Source organism: Mycteria americana, unplaced genomic scaffold, assembly GCF_035582795.1.
Source record: "Mycteria americana isolate JAX WOST 10 ecotype Jacksonville Zoo and Gardens unplaced genomic scaffold, USCA_MyAme_1.0 Scaffold_39, whole genome shotgun sequence".
Lineage (NCBI taxonomy): Eukaryota > Metazoa > Chordata > Aves > Ciconiiformes > Ciconiidae > Mycteria > Mycteria americana.
Genome location: NW_027445626.1, coordinates 1,195,265 through 1,216,477, shown reverse-complemented (window position 1 = coordinate 1,216,477; position 21,213 = coordinate 1,195,265). Strand labels below are relative to the sequence as shown.

Below are 21,213 nucleotides of genomic sequence, written 5' to 3'. Positions count from 1 at the left end.
TACTGACACTTACCAATCATGTCTAATATTTACAGCCTGGCAGCATTAAAACAAAAGATCATTTTGTGTCTTGCACAGAGCCCTGTGCCCCCAAAACCCTCCCTGCCCAGGACTGTCAAGGATACCCCTCAGACTCTGCACAGAGACAGTCACACTGCAGTATTGACCTCACTTCACTCATTTAGGTGGTGTTTGAAGTGGTCACATGCAGCACAGGAAGATTCATGCCCCATAACCATCTGCTCTGTTGTTATCAGACAAAGGGCCTGAGGTCATATGATCAACTCAAGCTGGAAGGCACCTCGGGAGTTCTGCAGTCCAACCTGCCATAAAAAAGGCTCAGACCAGGTTGTTCAAGGCTTGATCCAGTCAGAGTTTGACAACCTTCAAGGACAGAGTCTACACAGCATTGCTGGGTGACCTGCTCCAACGCTTGGCTCAGCTCATGGTGAAAGAGGCTTTCCTTATCTCCAGGCTGAACCTCCTCTCTTTCATCTTCCACCCATGCACTATGGTGAAGAGCTTGTCTCTCTGGTCTCCATAAAGTCCTTGTAGGTACTGGCAGGCTGCAATGAGGTCCCTCTCTGCCTTCCTTTCTCTGGGCTGGACTAGCTCAGCTCCGTCAGCCTCTTCTCATGGGAACGGTGCTCCAGTCCCTGACCATCTTGGAGGTCCTTTGCTTCAAGGCAAGTGATTCAAGCACTGAGCCCAGCAGGACGATGGAAATGGCCAAACAGGAAAATTCACCCATAAACTTGGGGTGTGCTGCCAGTGCTGGAAATGGCCAGTGAGAAAGGCTGGGGAGTTAGAAATGCCCTGGGGCACCTTCCCCAGCTGTCCATGCCACCAAAGGCACAGACCAGCCTCCTCTCTCCTGTGTCTGCAAGTCTCCGCTGCCTTCCACAAGCCCTGACTCTGCACCACCAATCCCCTGGTGTGAGTCCTCACCCTGCATGGTCAGGCAGCTCAGCTAACTTCAGTGTGTTCCTCTCCCGATTACTTTCCAGCCCACCCCATCCCTATCTAGTGGTCCCCAGCACTTTCCGTCCCCTACCCATCTATCTCTTTCCTGTCCAGCCCAGAAAAGCAGCCCATTCTGGGCTGACCCCATGGCAGTGCCCACTGATGGGTACTGCAAAGCTCTGCACACTCAACCCCACAGCCCCAGCCCCTCTGCAGCTCACAGTAGCTCCTGCCAGAGAGGCAGAGAGGTGTCTCAGTCCCAGGGCTGAGGGCCAGCCATGGCATGAGGAGATGGAGGCCAGTGTCTGCTCCTGTCTCCAAGACAGCCTTATTGTCCACTGCCAGCAAACCCCTCTGTGACAGTCGCTGTCCCTGGAAAAGACTCCTGGCCCAGGGCATCACCAGGCTGCTCCGGCTGCCCAAGCAATACAGAAGTGTGCCCGAGCTGGTGCATTCAGAAATAGATTTCTCTTTGTCATTTATTCCTGCCTGGAAGCACAGAGTTGCTTCTTTGATTTTCTCCAGAGATGTCCCCGCCCCCACCATGGGAGCCTTTCACCATGGAAGTTTCTCCACGCTGGCCTGACCTGCCCGTCCTACCTCCTCCCCATGCTCTCCACAGGGCCCCAAGCTGTTGGTACTGCTCTGCAGAGCAAGTGGGCTGTGGTGCTTGAAAGCCATGGGGTGAGAGTCCCAGGCAGATCCCTGTTGATCATTCACCATCTCCGGGGGAGCTGGGCACCCACAGGTGAAGGCTCAGCCCAGGCCCATTCTCTAACACATTGTCGCATGCCCTCCTCCGCTCATCTCATGGGGAGAACCCAAGCAAAGCAGCACGGCATTGTGGGGGCAATTTCTTCAGCCTGAGCTCAGCTTTGGAAGAAGAGCCCAACCTCCAGACACCACCACTGAGGAAATCTCCTTTTATTACAGAGCTGCGACACGGGAGGCCAGCTGTACCATTGTGCCAGACACACGTGAACAGGCCTCTGGGTCAGACAGGCTGGGTTCATGCCTCTGGGGAAGTGGAGTGGATGCAGACATGGACAAACATGGTCATCACAGATAAAATGCCCAAAGCACAGGAGGTTCCCAAGATGAATTTGAAATCACTTCTGAAGAGACGTGAGCAGGCTATTGCTGCTGAGAAAGAGCTGATTGAATCAGCTTCTTCAATGTGTCTTTAAGCTCCTGGTTCCTCATGCTGTAGATAAGGGGGTTCAAAGCTGGAGGCACTACTGAGTACAGAACTGCCACCACCATATCCAGCAATGGGTAGGAGATGGAGGGGGGCTTCAGATAGGCAACCATGACAGTGCTAATAAACAAGGAGACCACGGCCACGTGAGGGAGGCACATGGAAAAGGCTTTGTGTCGTCCCTGCTCAGAGGGGATCTGCCCTGAAGATCTGCACATAGGACAGCACAATGAAAACAAAACACACAAAATCCACAAATATCCTAACCACAATAACCCACACTTCCCAGAGGTAAGCATCTGAGCAGGAGAGCTTGAGGATCTGGGGGATTTCACAGAAGAACTGGTCCAGGGCATTGACTTGGCAGAGAGGTATTGAAAATGTATTGGCAGTGTGCAGCACAGCATAGAGGAAACCACTGGCCCAGGCAGCTGCTGCCATGTGGACACAAGCTCTGCTGCCCAGAATGGTCCCGTAGTGCAGGGGTTTGCAGATGGCCATATAGCGGTCATAGGACATGATGGTGAGGAGAGAAAACTCTGCTGAAATGAAAAAGACAAACAGAAAGACCTGTGCAGCACATCCCAGGTAGGAGATGGCCTTGCTGTCCCACAGGGAATTGGCCATGGCTTTGGGGACAGTGGTGGAAATGGAGGCCAGGTCGAGGAGGGAGAGGTTGAGAAGGAAGAAGTACATGGGGCTGTGGAGGTGGTGGTTGCAGACTACAGCGGTGATGATGAGTCCATTGCCCAGGAGGGCAGCCAGGTAGATGCCCAGGAAGAGCCAGAAGTGCAAGAGCTGCAGCTCCCGTGTGTCCATGAATGCCAGGAGGAGGAACTCGGTGATAGAGCTGCTATTGGACGTTTGCTGCCTCCAGGCATGGGGACCCGTGCAAAGAGGAAAAGTCATTGACAAGTTAGGGGAGACTTTTCTGAGCAAAACCAAAGCCACTTCCTGCAGACTTTGCTCTTGCTACACACCTCACCCCCACATTTCCCTTTCCTAGGACACCTTCGTTCAGCTCCATGGCTGAAGCTCTGGTTTGGTGCTGGTTGAATGTGGTGTGAGGAGCTGGGCCTCCGGCCACTGGCTGCTGAGGTGTCAGCCCTGCTCTGCAGCAGTGAGTTCATGGGAATGGTGGAAGCAGCGGCCAGTCCTGGTGTTCAATTTTGTCAGATGAATCCACCCATAACAGAAGGGCTTGCAGCATCTGAATCCCAGTGCTAAGGAATGAAGATTGCAGAAAGCAGACTGAAATTTGTTGTGTTGTTTGGTTTTTTTTTAAATTTGGAGGAAATTTTTATATTATTCCCCCCATCTGATTTGAGGATTGTACTGGGATGTCCTAGTATTTCTGTTGCCCTCAGGGAGAACTGAGTGAATCCTGCAAGGCAAGAGGATTGCCATTGGATTAGAGCAGAGTGAGGGGACCTGGTCTGTCCTTCAGACCGAGATGCCTTGGGCTTGCACCTTTCTGAGACTGAGGGCGATCACACTGCTCTGTTTGCGTGAAAAGCCAGCAGACACTGCTGAGAGCAGAGGGATCCACTGCAGACTGCTAAATGTCTCACCCTTTCTCAACATCTCAGCAACCCACTTTAGCCAAGGACACACACGGCTCATTTGACCAACCCAACAGCATTTCCTTGGTCATAGCAGCACTGTGCTTATAGATGGGGCTTTCAGATGCTACACAAAGATGCTATGGAACAGATTTGCATTCTGGAGGGCAGCTCACAGCATGGAAAGATACCAAAAGGAGATACGTAAGAATTTCATGGTCTTATGACACTAAGGGAAAACCAGCTCATTCCCCAGCCCCACAGGCTGCATTGCCCACAGCCTCACAGATGAGAGGAAAGCTGGGACACTTGTTCCCATGGACACACCTGCACAAAAGGACCCACAAGATCAGTGTGTGACTCTGCAGCTGAAACGCCCATCCCCAGAGAGCCTGACAGCAAGAACAGGATAACAACAGCAATAACACAGACAAGTGGAGAAACAAGGAAAAATACAGTGAGGGTCTGGCTGAGAGAGGCGAGGAGAGAGGCAGCCGGGCACTCAGGACAGCGTTGCCCTTACCCAGCTGTGCACGCCACCTCCCAGACACCAACATTGCCAGGCAGTTGGTGTCAGCCCCTGTGCTCTGCAGAGGGAAGTGGGCATGTGGCTGGAGAGCTGCAGCACGGCTCTGCTGGAGCTGTGGCTGCAGAGGAGGTGGTTCATGCCTTGGACCCCACTGCCCTGAGGGCAGAGGCTTTGCTGGGTGGGAGAGGAGGCAAGGGGGCTTGCTCAGAGGAAGGGGTCTGTGATGGAGAGGATGTTACAGAGTTTTCTGAATTCTCCTTCTACAACAAATCTGGTTTAAGTTTCCTCTCCTTCCCTGATCGTAACCCTGCTGCCTGGAGATTTTCCTCCTAGGAAGTGATTCCCTGGGCCATGTCTTTTCCCTGTCAGCACTCACAGACCCCATCCCAACCTCTGTGCACTCACCTTGGCCCTACAGAACCTGTCTGCTTGCAGGGCACTGCCTGGGCACGTGTTCCTGTTTGGAGGTTCAAAAGGGCGGGTGAGAACAGCCCTGATGGGTCCAGCAAACGTGATGCTGGTGCTGTCCATAGGCAGAGGAGTGCCTGAATGCACTTTAGGAGGCTATTAGCAGACCTGCTGAGCCCGCAAAGTTACAGCTCAGCAGTCTCAATGACTTGTCCAAGCTTGACAGGTCCTTTTCTATTTCTCTTTCCCTCCCCCACCCCCAGCCCTGCTCCTGTTCCCTGCCCTCCAAGTAGGAAACTGAAAACACAGACTCAGGAAATCTCTTTCTAGTAAACTCTGCCTTGACCTTCCTCTTGAAACATCCCCTTGGAAGTTTCCTAGTGGTGATCTGGAGCTGTGAGCAGCCCTGAGTGACGCAGCAGACAGACCCTGCCCTGCCAGAAGTTGTTCCTTCCACCCACAGCTTCTTTCTGCAGTGCTATGGGGAGCTCCCCGGGCAGGCTGAGTGCTGACTCTGGCAGGCGGCAGAGTCCCTGCCCGGGCACACAGCCCTCTGGGGCACAGGGACTCTGAAGGACAGCCCTGGGCACCCTTGGCTGCACACACACACATTCACAGCCCTGCAGCTGTCCCTGGGAGAAGGCAGCTGAGATGCCCTGTCCCTCTGATGGTGCAGCAGGGAAGCCCTGCTCTGCAGCATGTCCTCCTCTACGCTAGAGGAACTGTGGAAGTCCTCCTGACTGTGGGATGTGCCAGCTTTTGGAGATCCTTCCACAAACTGCAGATACATTGCCTTTCATGCAGGTACTTACCAGGTAGAAGGCTGTGAAGATTTCTCCCCCAGCGAGCTCTCAACTTTCCTCACAGCCCAGACTGCCTTTAAGCTCTCTCTGCCCTGCTCCTGTCCCCTCGGTGCCTGCAGGCTGTGCCCTCAGCCCTGCTGTGCTTTGCAGAGCTGCTGCTCCTGGGCAGAGCTGTCTCTCTGCAGCTCTGCCCACTTGCCATGAGCTTCCTCTGTCCCAGGAGCCCAGCCCAGCTCAGCAGCAGAGGACCAGCCCAAGGTAGCAATTTCTCGGCCACCTCCGGGCTCCCTTGATTTGTGGCTGGGGCTCCAGGTGAACCTCCTGTGGAACAAGCTGAAGGAATCACTGATGTTCCCTCTCTCAGCTGGGGAGAGACACTTGGTTCCAGCAGTGGCATTTCTCTGCTCAGAGACAGAGTTGGGTCGAAATATCAACTTTTCTTGGCCCATCATTAGACAGGACAGCCAGACAGACACAGGCAGGGATCTCTTTATGCCCTGCTGAGGGAAGGGATTCAGCTGAGTCAGTCAAGGCATCCTCTCCTTGGTTTGTAGTCCTGGGGTGGAAGGGGACTCGGCTCCCTCCCATGCACACCACCAACCCACAGGAGGTGGGATGCCTCTTGCCTCTCTTCAGGTGGTCATTCAATAGACACCTGCATGTGAGCTCCTTCTCTCAGATCCCATGGAAATTAATGGTGATGGAGGCCAGGAGTGAGCTGTTCAGATGCAAATGTCTGGTGACATTTGAGGGGCCAGAGGTGGTCGAAGATATGTGCAGGTAATAGAGAAAGATTAAAGATATGTGCAGGCAGATGTAGAGACAGGACACCACCTGGGGGCATCTTCTTGGAGGCTCTTGGGAGTTTCCTGTGGCCAACTGAAATGACAGCTGATGCCCAAATTAAGGGCAACTGAACCTGTCCCCACTCATTATGTTTAGGGTGGCCTATATCCATATGATGGAATGAAGTCATATGCCATATGAGAGCCCAGTCTCACTCTTCCTTCTTCTCCATCTGTTGGATTTACTAGGTCTCCACTCACTGGATTGGCAGTTGCCTCATGTTCATCCCCACATTGCCTTACAGAATTCAGGGTATCTACTCACTTTAATGTTCCAATCCAGGCCCACAGAGCTACCTGAGATGCCAGGGCTGGCAGGGACAGCACAGGACCTGCAGGAAAGCAATTCCCACTCAGGGCGGGTGCGTGACAGACACCCCTGACAGCATTGCAGGGAGTGTGATTGATGCCTGTGTGCCAGGGACTGTTGCCATCAGTCAGAGGCATCGGTCATCAGATGCCATCAGAGAAGCAAGGTCTGTCCCTTCTCTGGCACAACAGCTGCATGCATTGCCTGAACACAAAGCACCCCACACCGGGGTCTTTACTCACTCCCTTGAGGATTCCATCAAGGAACAGACCAATGATTTTAACAGTGTGCCTGCATGCATCTTGTCTTCAAGGACAGCATAATCCAAGCACAGACATGCTTCCTATCAAAACTTAGTTGAAACTCAAAAGGGCATTCAAGGGCATTAAGATGAGCTGTTGCTACCTCAGGAACAGCTAAAGAAGAGTCAGAAATACTGTGAGACCACTGCTACATTTAGTAAGAGTAGGTGTAGATAGATGTGAGCTACTCTACGTCCTCTTTGCCTCAGTTCCCACCAGCGAGGTCTCCCAGGCCTTTCTGCTTTGAGGCAGAACTCTGGAGGAGAACAACCAGCAGTGGATGGGGATCAAGCCAGGGGTTACTTGAGCAAACTCCACCCTTACCACTGCATGGCACTGGAGGGGCTGCATCCAAGGGTGCTGAGAGAATGTTTATCACCACTGGTTCATTATAATTGGAGTAAGAAAGGCACTCAGACTCTGTGAGGTATCATTTAAAATGCTGTTCATCAGCACTAACACTATAAAGAGAGAATCATGCAGATAATCTCAGGTCCCTTTTAGATGGTGGGACCCCAGGTGGTGTAGCATTGAACAGGCCTCTGACCCACCCACAGCATGCCATGCGGACCCCACCCATAGAAGACATTCCCCTGTTTGGATCATTCAAGCTGCTGTAGGAATTTCTTACCAAAAAAGAACTCTTCTCATCATCTCTACAGTCTAACAGAACTGATGTTCTCATGAGAACTTCTTGCTGCCTTGTTAGCTACAGGCAAGGCCACGCAGGAGGCGTAAGGGCCAGTACTGAGTGGGAGCTGCCTGCAGGCTCCTGTGAGACAATGAGTTCCTGAAGTTGTCCTGCAGCCAAGGGCTCTGTTCTGCACAGCACAGGCGTGAAGGCCGGGCTGTACGTGCAGTCCCGCACAGCTCAATGGACAATGGTCTTCTGGTCAGGGTCACTGCTCAGGTTTGCCTGTTAGAAGTCTGCACTCCACCCTGGTGCCAGAGCTGAGCTGCTGCGGTCCAAATGTACATAGGCAGGAGGAGGTGGATCACAGGCAGGAGGAGCTGGAGCCCCATGGCTTGTCACACAATTGTGACGGTTTGGGATTAAATGAGATGTGGTGGGACAGCTTGCTCATATGGGGTTCTGCAATGGAGGAACACAGGCTCCGCTGGAGAGACTGGCAGGCAGGATGCGTATGGGGGATGCCCCCCGTGTTGAGGGGATGGTCCCTGTGTTCTCTTCCTGTGGAGGAGGACAACCAGCGGTGGATGGGAATCAACTCAAGGGTGACTTGAGCAAACTCAACAGAATTGGAGATGGGTGTTTTGACCAGATCCCTGAACGCAAGTATTGGTATGCCATGACACCTGAGATTCCATTTTTTTGGTCCAGAGGAGTATGATGCTGTCGTGCATGGAGAGATGCATTTCACTTGTAAGAGAGAAGCAGAAATGTACTTGATTGATATAAAACAGTGCATAGAGGCCCGGATGAAACTGTCAGGGAGACCCTGCTGTTGAGTCCTGAGGTTCAGAAAGGACCCCCTTGCTTCCTAAACTCCTTCTCAGAGAGGAGTCTAGGTGCGGCTAGTTCCAGTCTTAGTGTCAGACTTGGTCAATGATCCATGTCTAAAGAATTATATATGCACAGTCAATCCTTTCTATCACTTATCTAAGATTTCAATATTTAGCATGCTATTCGTCACTTACTGAGTATCTGTTGCAGCAAGGAATCTCTCAGTGTCGAGGACTAACCTTAAGAGGCATCCCTACTCAAGGGGAGATCCTGGTGTGCAGCCCGCTGCCATGCAGGAGAGCTCCAAGGGCTCTTGGGCTGCTCACTATTTATGGGGGTAAGATGATTGACTCATAGTCATATTTGCATACCAACCACAGATGTTAGTTTCTTTACTGTGGTTAGTGGGCGCATTGCGCAATAACCCCTGGCTATTGTGTTGTTACCCGTTTCCCGAATCCACTTTGAGCCAGATGCAGCCATCGTGAGCAGATGCATCTATTACGACTGCCACTGGTGGTTATCATTTGAGCAGGGTTACGGTAGATACAGGTCACCTTGGGGGGCCAGGGAGGTAATACACTGTCACACTGCACCCCGTGCCTATAGTCAATTCATCTTATTCTCTACAGCGTGGTGGTACAGTCACCTCTTGCCGCTGTGCCATAAATAGTATATTGATAATTTATGACTTTCAGACCCAGAGTAACTAGATAGTGAAGTATTGCTATTTGCTATGTATTAGCTTGTATGTTTTGGGTGGTTGGAGTTGGGTTATTTGTTTTATCCTGTAGACACATCAGTGTTAGTTAGTAAAATCACAATGGGGTGAAGCATGAGATTAAAAACTCCCGTTGCTGTTGGTGACCATCCAAGAAGAGTTTCCCACCAATGGTGTTCCCCATCCTTCTTCACTCTTTCCAAGACATGGCGTATCTCTTCTGTGTCATGATGAGCGGTGATCAGAGGTTTGTGGCCATTGTTTCACATGCATTCTAGCAGTTGACACAGGTCATCATGTTGTAGTATTTTCTTCACCAATGTAAGATGCATTCCGATGCGGGTAGGCAATAAATCTTGACTCAATGTATAATTAGATCATAACAGTTGATAAGACGTAACAGGAGCTGAATAACTGAAGTCACATCCCATCATTTTTGAAAAGTTACAAACACAAATATGTGAGTGAATCCTTGTATCTACACTAATGTTATCTAGGAATATAAAATCACAAAGGGTTCTCATACAAACACTATTGATGGGGTAAGATGATTTACTCATAGTCATATTTACGTACCGACCACAGATTCTAGTTTCTGCAGTGGGTGCATTGCACAGTAGCCCTCGGCTATTGTGTTGTTATCTGTCTCCTGAATTCACTTTGAGTCGGATGCAGCCATCATGCGCAGATGCATCCATTATGACCACCAGTGCTAGTTATCACTGGAGCAGGGTTACAGGAGATAAAGGTTGGGGGCAGGGGAAGCAGGGTAGGCCAAAGCATCTCAGTGGAGACAAGTGATTGCTCTGCCTTGAGTAGAAAAGGAAGCCTGGACAATTGCACCCAAGCTGTCCAGTGCTGGGGGAGAGGAATGAGTAGGTCTGGATACTGCAGAGGCTACAAAGGACGTGCTCCTGTATCCCAGATATGGTGGGATTAATGCAGATTTGGCTAGTCAAGAGTATTTTATTCACTTTTTCTCTTTGCTTCCCTCTGTGAATTGAGGCAACTTGTGACTTCAGCATGGGACTTGCTGTGAGCCAAGACTGAATATGGACACACAGAGTCGGAAGCAGGGAGTGCTTTAGGGGTTCTTGGGATATGTGCTTGACAGAAAAATGTGTTTTCTATAGGTCTAAGGCTATGCACTGTGGAGAGTGGACTTCAGGGGAAGTAATGTGCACTTCATAGACAGCAGAGGAGCGCATTTTATTTTATTATTGCACCATGCCTTCCTTTGGTTTTGTCTTTTGGCAATGAAGAAACATCCTTCTGTGTCTGGGTGCAGCTCGTTCCCCAAGCAAAGCAGGTGGAAACTGGTGCCAATGGGCTGAAACATGCAGCTACAGACTGTAGTGGAGAAAGCTCAGATGTGAACAAAGGTGCTGTAAATCCCAGGTGCCTGATGAGAGACATGTGGGGTTGGAGGGAGGGACAAAGGTTGCCCATAGAGTTTCTGCTACACAGGGCCTTGCCTTCTCTACATATTCAGTCTGGAATATGTTCGGTTTCAATGTGATTTGGAGATTGCTGATAGCCCTTAACGCGTAAGCAGACAAATGAAGAAAAGGGGAAGAAAATGAAATCCTTTTTTATTGTTTTTGACTATTGAAATATTTTAACTTCTGAAATCTCTCTAATTAACCACATAAGAACTGGGGAATTAAGAAAATTATGCCCAGAGAGTTGGCTTCTTAGGGCATTTTGTATGTTAATGAGCCCTGTGGTGCCAAGTTCCTGAACTGCAGATGCTAAAAGTGGAACGAACTGGCCTCTAGAGAAGTAAAAGTCAGCAGCAAACCTCCAAGCTTCTGAAGGTGTTAGTGGTCCCCATTGAGAGCCATCACTGAAGAGACCATGGAGGGAATAGGCAGACAAATCTCCCACTGTTGCCCCCATAATCCAAGGGGAAATTGTTAGTGACCTGCTACACCACTGAGACACACACAAATCTATGGGGCTGGGTGTGATCTACACAAGGGTACTGAGGGAGATTGTGGAAGTGCTCACCAAGCCACTTTCAATCCTTTCTCAGCAGTCCTGGCTAAGCGGGAAGGTGCCAGTTGACTGTAGGTTAGCAGGTGATCAGGCCCAGTCAGCATGGGTTTATGAAAGGCAGGTCCTTCTTGACTAACCTGATCTCCTTCTATGACAAGACGACCCGCTCAGTGGATGAGGGAAAGTGTTGCATCAAGACCTACTGTCGCGTAGGGGTCTGAGGAGTGGCTGGGCGGGGGGAACCCTCCCGTTGAGTCAGGAGGTTCAGACAGGACCCCCTTGCTTTCTAAACTCCTTCTCAGAGAGGAGTCAAGGTGCAGCTAAGTCCAGCCTTAGTCTCAGAGTCCGTCAACGGTTTATTTTCTAAGGACTGTATATGCAGCCAGTCATCAGAGTTAAGGCAACAGCGTTAATTTAAACGTGCTGCACCCCCAGTCTAGTCGTGTTGCATGAACTATGACGGCTAGATTAATGAAGAATGCAGTTTATTAGAGCAACAGATACACAGATTCTTTGGATTACCGGTGATAAATTCACTGTCTGCAAAGCACGTGCAAATACCAAGAGTATGAGTAACACTGATGGATACAAACGTGTTAAAAGATAATAAAGCAACTGTACAGAGATTTCTAAGTTTCCCAGGGAGGCACTTGGTATAACCAAGTGTTCGAATCTTACCCAAAGGTGTCCCAATGGGGGGAAGAGAGGCTCAGCCCGTCGACTGATCCCAGAGGTCAGAGTAGTACATGATGGTGTCTTTCTCTTTCTCTTAAGCCATTTTATACTAGCTTTCACCTTTCAGGTGGAGCTTGAGTGACTCTAGTCATACCTTTGTTTAGGATTGGTGTAAAGTTTTCTCGCTTCGCTTTTAAAGGTATAGGCTTTGAAAAATTCAAAGCGCAAGCTCAGTGAGGGGTGGTTGCACCTTGGAGGTGGGTAGCTTTTGGGGTGGAGGTGTGTTTTGGTATTATAATGACGTTATAATGAGCAAAGTTCATCAAAGGACAGCATTTTGTCAGAAACATGACAGAGTGTTGGCCCAGGGTAGCAAATGTGAAGCTTACTGATCGCACACAATACCTTTGAGTTCCCATGTAATTGCAGAGCCTGGCTGCGGCACCTCCACACCGCTCCACCCTCCGAACAGTACCTTCTTAGAGTCAGTACACCAAGTTCCCCTGGCACCACCAATGTCTAAGGTTACAGGCCTAGGGAACTTTCATGGAATGGATTCCTTGCGTGTCAGCCGCATTCCACCCGGGAAGCTTCTTCAGTGCTGTACCTTACCTAAAAGTGTGAATATAAGTTTAATTTCTAAGTCCCCTCCAGCAATTATCCCACATAATCCACCCCGTGACTGTAGTCGCTCAAGCTTCACAATATTTGGAATGCCTCGGGTGTGTCATATACGTTCCCATGGTGAGGATTATTGAGTACATATACATCTTGTGGGGATATTTGATGAGACAAATGCTTCGCCATAGTCCAAAGTCTAACATACAGCCCGATGGTTAGAATGAAGCATAACACAGTGAGCACTAGCAGAACAACAACTGGATGAAGCATCTTATTGAGAATTCCAGTTGTGGTTGGCGACCATCCTAGCAAAGTGTCCCACCAATAGAGTCCTCCATCGTGCTTCACTCCTTCTAAGATGCAATATATCTCTTCCACATCATGGTGGACGGTGACTAATGTCTTATGTCCATTATTCCGGATGCGTTCCAGCAGTTGATTCAGGTCATCGTTGTGAGAGACTGAAGGAGTTAATGTCTCAAACATTGTGGCGACTTGAGGTGCTATTTGCATGGCGACGGCAGGTCGGTGAGCACGGGGTGGGGGAGAGCAAGAGCGGGACGTGGAGAGCGCGTTGGAGGATGCGCGGTTCCAGGTTCTGCCAAACCTGACCATGTATGGCCAGCGGTCACACAGAGTTTATCTGAGGAAGGGGCTTGCAACAGCCCCAAAGACCCCTCATGACCACCCCCCTCCCCCAGCGCCTGCGCAGAAGATTGAGAACTTTCTAGAACAAAAACCATGTAAGTCCTGAAGGGGCATACCTGGAGGAGGGATTAGCCAATAAAAGGCTTGGCCCCCCCCAGGGAAGCGCGCACACGCCCACCACTGGAGGATTGCCACGTCTGTCATCGTCATCGCGGGATCCAAGGGTGGTGATACTTTTTCTTTCTCTTTTCTCCTCTCTTCTTTCCTTTTCTTGCTTCTCTTCTCTTTTCCTCTGCTTTTCCAATATATATATGCAAGTTTGGGATCGGGAAGCCTGGAAAATAGCTCCTTTGCCAAATCGCCTTTGTTCGTTCGTTAAACTTGTCAGGTCGTTAAGTTTGTCCGTTTGTGGAATTCGCCAGTTAATAAAGTTGCTGGCCAGCCTGTTCCTCTGGGTCATTGTCGTGACTCTGCCGACCACGCGGCTCTGCCGAGCAGAGATCGGCTTTTGTCGGTACTCAAACAGTCGGGGAATCGAAAAGATTCACCCCTCTTGCAACCCACCGAGTGGGACGAGACAATCGTGTTGTAGTAGTTTTCTCACCAATGTCAGGTTCATTCCAATAGGGGCAGGTAATAAGTCTTGATACAGTGTATAGTTAGCCTGCAGCAGTTGGTGAGTTGTGACAGGACCCTAATAGTTGAAGTCACATCCCATAATTTTGGTAAAATTACAAACACAAATATTTGAGTGATTACTTATATCTACAGTAATGTTATCTACGAATACAAAATCACAAAAGGTTCTCATGCAAATGCGTCCTTTCCCAATATATACAAGTCCAGTTTCAGGGGCTTCATCTGGTTGTATTTCAAAATGACAAACATTTTGTTCAGTGTCAAGGCAAATGTCTTGGGCTTTGAGGGTGTTAATCTCGCAAATAAATCCTTGTTGTTCCCGTACAAGGCACGCATTCACGTCAATAGTTTGCCATTTGTTCCCATTGTGTTGGGCCCATACTCTGTGTTCTGATGGATAGAGTATGGCTCCGTTGTGATTCAACCCCAACGCAATGATTGGGTATATGGTGTACACCGAAGCATTGCGTATTGTTAAGACAAAAGCTGTGGCTTTGCCGTCAGTAGGGTCATAGGTGAAATCAACGGGATACCACCAGGACTGGAATTCTTTCTCAAATTCAGTTGCATTATCCCAAATTACCTTTAATTGCAGCTACTACAGATTGCATCCACAGTTGAGCTTGGATACAACTAAGAGCGAAAGAAACATTGGTTTGGGTCACACCAAGTGCATCCACAATCAACTGGTGGTCCTTCTCATTTACCTCTCCCCACTGAGGCAATATATCCGATAAGAGCCATTGGTTAGCTCCCAAAGCTGAAAGAGAAGATTGTAAAGGGTGTTTCAGGGCACTCAAGTCATTGGTTACTGTGGCTAATTTCTTAGCAAGTACTTCAGCATCTATGCTGTTTAAGACTCCCAGTCCTGTTCCTAAGACACCAGTCACATCTCTCTTTGGTTGTTTTGGAGAGATGAGAGTCCGTTTATGCAACCATGCTGACCATCCTGCGTAAGATGTGCTCAGGAATGGTGAAGAGGTAGGTTTAATTGCAGAGATATTAGTCTGCATTGCTAATTCCACCCGTTTGAGGGAGTATGATGGATTAAACAGCATTTGTTGCTGACCTGTATTTTTAATTATGTAAGGGCCTGTGTTGAAGGTGAAAGGAGTTAGCCTAATGGGAGTCTGAGTCAGTACATTTTCAGACATTTGTGGGGGCAGAGGTTCCTTATCCTTTGCAACTGGCACAGATGTTGCTGTATCAATCCCAAATTCAAATAGAAATTCTGTGCCTCTTTACCCCCAAAGACAGTATACAATTATGGGTTTGGTAAAGGTAAGATTGTACCAGCAATCTGAATTTGGTTTGGTCATTTTGTAACATTCAGCCTTGTAGTTTTTTGGTCTGGAAGAGTCAGTATAGACTGTTTTAATTTCAGTCGGCCTGTGGTGAGTGGACCCATTAGTTACTTGGCAGCTGATCTGTATTGTCTGCCCTGGAATGGCTTGAAGTCTAGCCAGCCAAAGAGAGTCATTCCAACTCCATTCATCTCTTGAGTATACTTCGGTTCCATGCATAACCAGAGTGGAGAGACTTAAGTTCCTTCTGTTTTGTAGTGTTCCAATGCTTGCGCTATATCGTGACAATGCATGATCCCAAGGGTAACTCGATCTTGCAGTGTGTCAAATGGACTGGCTGAGGTGAGGTTAGGTCAGGTGGTATAGCTGGATGTCCTGGTTTCGGCTGGGATAGAGTCAACTTTCTTTCTAGTAGCTGGTGTAGGGCTGTGTTTTCGATTTTAGTATGAGGGTATTATTGATAACACGCTGATGTTTTGGCTGTTGCTAAGTGATGTTTACACTGGTCAAGGACTTTTCAGCTTCCCATGCTCTGCCAGGTGCACGAGAAACTGGGAGGGGCACAGCCAGGATAGTTGATCCAAACTGACCAAAGGGCTATTCCATACCATATAACGTCATGGCCAGTATATAAACTGGGGGGGAGCTGTCCGTGGGGTAGCGGTCACTGCTCGGGGACTGGCTGGGCATTGGTCGGTAGATGGTGAGTGGTTGTATCACTTTTACTTCATTCCTTATGTTTTGTTCCTCTCTCTCTCTTGTTGTTTTCCTTCTCATTACAATTAATTGTTATTATTACTATTATTTTATTCCAATTCTTAAACTGTTCTATGTGAACCCATGAGTTTTCTTACTTTTGTTCTTCAGATTCTCTCCCCCATCCCACTGGGGGGGGGAGTGAGCGAGCAGCTGTGTGGTGTTTAGTTGCCAGCTGGGTCTAAACCATGACACTGTTTGCATGTGCTCAGCTAGCCATTTCCTTCTCCATCTAACAGTCCATCCATCAAACCCATGCCTTTCCAATTTAGCAGCAAGAATGTTGTGCGGGACCATATCAAAGGACATACAGAAGCCTAGGTAGATGATATCCGTAGCTCTTGCCTTGTCCACTGATGCAGTTACTCCATGGTAGAAGGCCGCCAGATAAGCCGGGCACATTTGCCCTTTGTGAAGCCTTGTTGGCTGCCTCTAATCACCTCCCTCTCTTCCATAGGTTTTGAGATGTCTTCCAGGAGGATCTGCTCCATGATCTTCCGTCTGTACAACACAAACATGGACTTCTGAGCTAGTCATGCAGTGTTGCACTGTGGAGGGATAAACAACCTGTATGAGCAGGGCTGAGAGTCCGGTGCTGGAAATGGTGATTGTTATGGGCTGGTCTGGGACGGTTGCCTTGGGGCAGCTTCCCTGGGGTGTACAGTGAGCATGGGCACAGACCAGAGCCTGTTCTGCTGGTCCTGCCTCTCTCCCCCAGGAGGTCTGGCTGTGCAAGGACACTGCCGCATGCTCCCACCCTGGATACTCAAACAATTTAGCTGTTCAATCGTGTTTTCCTCTTGAGGGCACTTCCCTGGGCTTGTTCTTGAGAGAAGCTTTGGAAGAAAAAGTCAGCTTTCAGGCACTGCCATCAGGAGATCCCCTTGGGTGATGGAAACTCTGTTATGGAGGTCAGCTCTGCCAAGGAAGTGCCCATTGCCTGTCACTGCGTGCAATCACAGGACTGCCACCCAAAAGGACTGTGACCAAGCTGCAAGAGCAAGCCTTCCTTACCTCCACACAGGGGCTCAGAAAGAGAGTGTGGAATGTAAAAGAGAACAGCTGCAGAAAGAGCAAGCGCTGGTGCTCCCTGGCAGTGCTGCTGGGCCAGGACTCTTTTGCCCTCCACCTCTGCATGCAGGCTCTGCCACTGCAGCACCAAAACAAGTCTCAGAAAAAGGATCTCAGCTGAAGAAGTTGCTGCAGGGTCCTTTATTTTTTAAAAAAAACACAGAGAACATGGCTCTTATTTCAACAGTCTTTTCAACAGTCTGTAGGTAACACTACAAAGATAGATACAGAATTAGAAATGGCATGAATAAAGACATTTCTTTGTGCACATTATCACATGTAAAACAGAGCAAAAACCCCTCCACCACCACCACCAAAACCTCCAGAAGACAGGCTGAGCCTGTAATGACATCCATTATGAGTGATACGCATCCAGAAAAGGACAGTTTATTGCTTTAGAAAAACATCCCATCATCAGTTTCAAAACCGCATCCTTGAGCTCCTTGTCTCTGAAGCTGTAGATGAGGGGGTTGACTGCTGGAGGCACCACCGAATACAGAACTGCCACCACCACATTGAGGGATAGGGAGGAGATAAAGGGTGCATTCAGGTAGGCAACCATGGCAGTGCTTAGAAAGAGGGAGACCACGGCCAGGTGAGGGAGGCACATGCAAAGGCCTTGTGCTGTCCCTGCTCAGAGGGGATCCTCAGCACAGCCCTGAAGATCTGCACATAGGACAGCACAATGAAAACAAAACAGCCAAGTGCTACTAAGAGACTAACCACAATAACCCACACTTCTCGGAGGTAAGCATCTGAGCAGGAGACCTTGAGGATCTGGGGGATTTCACAGAAGAACTGGTCCAGGGCATTGCCTTGGCAGAGAGGTATTGAAAATGTATTGGCAGTGTGCAGCACAGCATAGAGGAAACCACTGCCCCAGGCAGCTGCTGCCATGTGGACACAAGCTTTGCTGTCCAGGAGGGTCCCGTAGTGCAGGGGCTTGCAAATGTCAACGTAGCGGTCGTAGGACATGATGGTGAGAAGAGAAAACTCTGCTGACATCAAGAAGACAAACAGAAAGACCTGGGCAGCACATGCCAGGTAGGAGATGGCCCTGGTGTCCCACAGGGAATTGGCCATGGCTTTGGGGACAGTGGTGGAAATGGAGGCCAGGTCGAGGAGGGAGAGGTTGAGAAGGAAGAAGTACATGGGGGTGTGGAGGTGGTGGTCACAGGCTACGGTGGTGATGATGAGACCGTTGCCCAGGAGGGCAGCCAGGTAGATGCCCAGGAAGAGCCAGAAGTGTAGGAGCTGCAGCTCCCGTGTGTCTGCGAATGCCAGGAGGAGGAATTCAGTGATGGAGCTGGCACTGGACATTTGCTCCTTCTGGGCATGGGCACCTGTCCAAGGAGGAAAAGGCGGTGAGACAATAGGCGAGACTTCTCAGAGCAAAATCAAAGCCATTTCTCATAAATCCTCCCCTGCTGCACACCACCACCCTTTTGTCTTTCTAGCAGACCTTCCTTCAGCTCTCTGGCTGGAGCTCTGGTTGGTGCTGGTTCAGTGTGTGGTGAGGAGCAGGGGCTTTGTGTGCTGGCAGCCGAGGCGTCAGCCCTGCTCTGCAGCAGTGAGTGCATGGGAACGGTGGGGGCAGGAGCCAGTGCTAGTTTTTGACTTTGTCACAGGAAACTGCTCCCAAAACAGAAGAGCTTGTCTGCATCTGCGCTGCCAGTGCTAAGGAATGGGGATGGCAGAAGGCAGTTGGAGAGGTTATTTTTATTTTCACAGCTCCCCTCCATCTCCCGTGAGGAGTGTGTTTGGATGTCAGAACCCCTCAGCATTTCTGCTGCACTCAGGGAGAATAGAACAGAAGGAGTCCTACAAGGCAAGAGGATTGCCGGTGGTTCAGCGAAGAGTGAGGGGTGCTGGTCAGTGCTCGCACCTTTCTGAGATGGAGGGTGATCACACTCCCACGCTATCCTGAAGAGTCACCAGACACTGGTGAGAGCAGAGGCATCCACTGCAGACCACTACATGTCTTCCCCTTTCTCAAGGACTTAGCACCCCATTTGTAGCCAAAGGCACACGTGGCTCATTGTGCATCCTGGAAGGCATCTGACAGTTTGGAAGGACACCCCAAAGAGACAGCCAAGTGTACTAATGATGCCATCTGGTGAGGGGAAACCCAGCTCATTTCCTAGCCTCCCAGACTGCATTGCCCAGAGCTTCACAGGTTAGAGGAAAGCTGGACACCTCATTGCCTTAAACACATGTGAATGGGAGGACCCCCAAGATCAGTGCCTGACTCTGCAGCTGAAACTACTCTTCCCAGAGAGCCTCACATCAACACCAGGAGCAGCTGAGGGAGCCACCAGAGAGGCAGAGGGGCACTCAGGAAAGCCTTTGCCTTACCCAGCACTGCACAACCCCTCCCAGATGTTGATAATGCAGGGCAGTCCCCTTCAGCCCCTGCTCAGCAGGAAACGGGCACATGGCAGGAGAAATGCACTTCATCTCTTCTGCTGGCAGATGAACGAGGGGGTAACTAACACCCTCGACCCCACGGGCTGGCCGAGGGCTTTGCTAGGTGGGAGAGGAGACAAGAGGGGTGTTGCTCAGGGAAGGCATCTGCACTGCAGGGCATGGCCGGGAGGTGCCCATATCTCCCCTGCAGCAGGGTTTTGCTTCCTATTTCGCTCCCTCCTTGCCCATGTCTCTACTGCCTGGAGCTGTCCCAGCTGGGACCTGTTTCTCTGGCCCCATCTCTCCTCCCTGCCAGTGCTCACAGCCCCGATCCCAGCCCCTGTGTGCCCAGCTCTGCCCTGCAGCCTCTGTGTGTGTGTGCAGGGACCAACGAGCAGGTTACACAAACCCTGATGAAACTGGAAAGGTGATGCTGGTTTTATCTGTAGGCTGGTGGGGGGTGAAGGCACTTGCTGAGGTTCCTAGTAAACCCCAGGGTGATGGTTTAGGAGTCTCAGCCCCTTCTCTAGCCCACACAGCTGAGTTTCCATTCCCACCAAGCCAAGCCAGAGAAAAGTGGAAGCACAGATTCAGGAAAACACAGACTCAAGCAGGAAACCCTGCCCTGACCGTACTCATGACAAGTCCCCTCGGATATGACCTGGGCATGACCTGGATCTGATAGCAGCGCTGTCCCACGCAGCGCCCTCTCAACAGCAGAAGAACCCTGCCTTGCCTGGGGTCGCCCCTTCCATGCACAGCTTCTCCCCACAACACCGTGGGGAGGTCCCCGGGCATGCTGAGTGCTGACCCTGGCAGGCAGCAGAGTCCCTGCCCCAGATCACAGCCCCCTGGGGTGCTGGAACCCTGCTGTGGGCAGCCCTGGCTGCACACCCAGATTCACAGCCTGCAGCTGTCCCTGGGAGAAGGCAGCCATCATGGCCTGTCCTTTGGACAGTGCAGCAGAGAAGCCCTGCTCTGGAGCACATCCTCCTCCTCTACACTACAGAAACTGTAAGAGTCCTCCTGAAAGACCCCATAGGCTGTGGGATGTGCCAGCTTTGGGAGATCCCTGCAGGAACACAAGGTACATTGCCTTGCATCCAGAGACTTACCATGTAGGGGGCTTTGAAGATCTCTCCTCCAGTGAGGTCTCAGCCATCTTCCCACTCATGACTGCCTTTAAGCTCTCTCTGCCCTGCTCCTCCCCCCTCGGTGTCTGCAGGCAGTGCCCTCAGCCCTGCTGCGCTTTGCAGAGCTGCTGCTCCTGGGCAGAGCTGTCTCTCTGCAGCTCTGCCACTTGCCATGAACTTCCTCTGTCCCAGGAGCCCGGCCCAGCTCAGCAGCAGAGGACCAGCCCAAGGCAGCACTTCCTCTGCCCCCTCTGGCCTCCCTCCAGGTGTCCCTGGGGCTCCAGGGGAACCTGCTGTGAAACAGGCTGAAGGAACCACTGATGGTTCCTTCCCTCAACTGGGGAGAGGCACTTTTTTCCAGCAGTGTCATTTCTCCTATTGGGAAAAGAGTCAGGCATGAGAATCACCTTTTTTTTTTGTTCCATCATTAGGCAGGACACCTGGAAGGTGACAGGCAGGGATCTAATTTCTGCAAGCTGGGAAATGTCTTCAATTGAGTGAATTTAGGCATTTCATTCTGGGATTGTCATTTCATTCTGGGTTTCTCATTACGTTCTGGGTTTGTAGTCCTAGGAACAGAAGGACATTCAGCTGTCTTTTGTCCATGCCATGTCTCTGCTCTGAAGCAAAGCCTTTGCACACATGGGGTCTTGGACACTTGGTAACAGGTTTCCTTAGGGCAAGTATGAGCTTGCCTGGTGCCACAGCTGGGGTGCTTCAGCTCAAATGTGCAGCAATGCCCTCAGACAGGGGCACAGACAGGATGAGCTGGAGCTGTGACTGTGGGAGACAGAGCTGTGACATGGTGGCAAAGCTCAGTACAGCTGGTCTTCAAGGGCAGCATCCTCCAAGCTCA

General features: G+C 50.4%; 1 protein-coding gene and 1 pseudogene across 1 annotated transcript in view; one reads left to right on the top strand and one right to left on the bottom strand.

Annotated features, from left to right (window-relative positions):
- The window catches only part of LOC142403600 (scavenger receptor cysteine-rich type 1 protein M130-like), a 96,797-nt gene that overhangs the window by 52,601 nt on the left and 22,983 nt on the right, over positions 1 to 21,213 (top strand). The window lies entirely within an intron of this gene.
- On the bottom strand, positions 17,174 to 20,398 carry LOC142403554 (olfactory receptor 14A16-like; annotated as a pseudogene).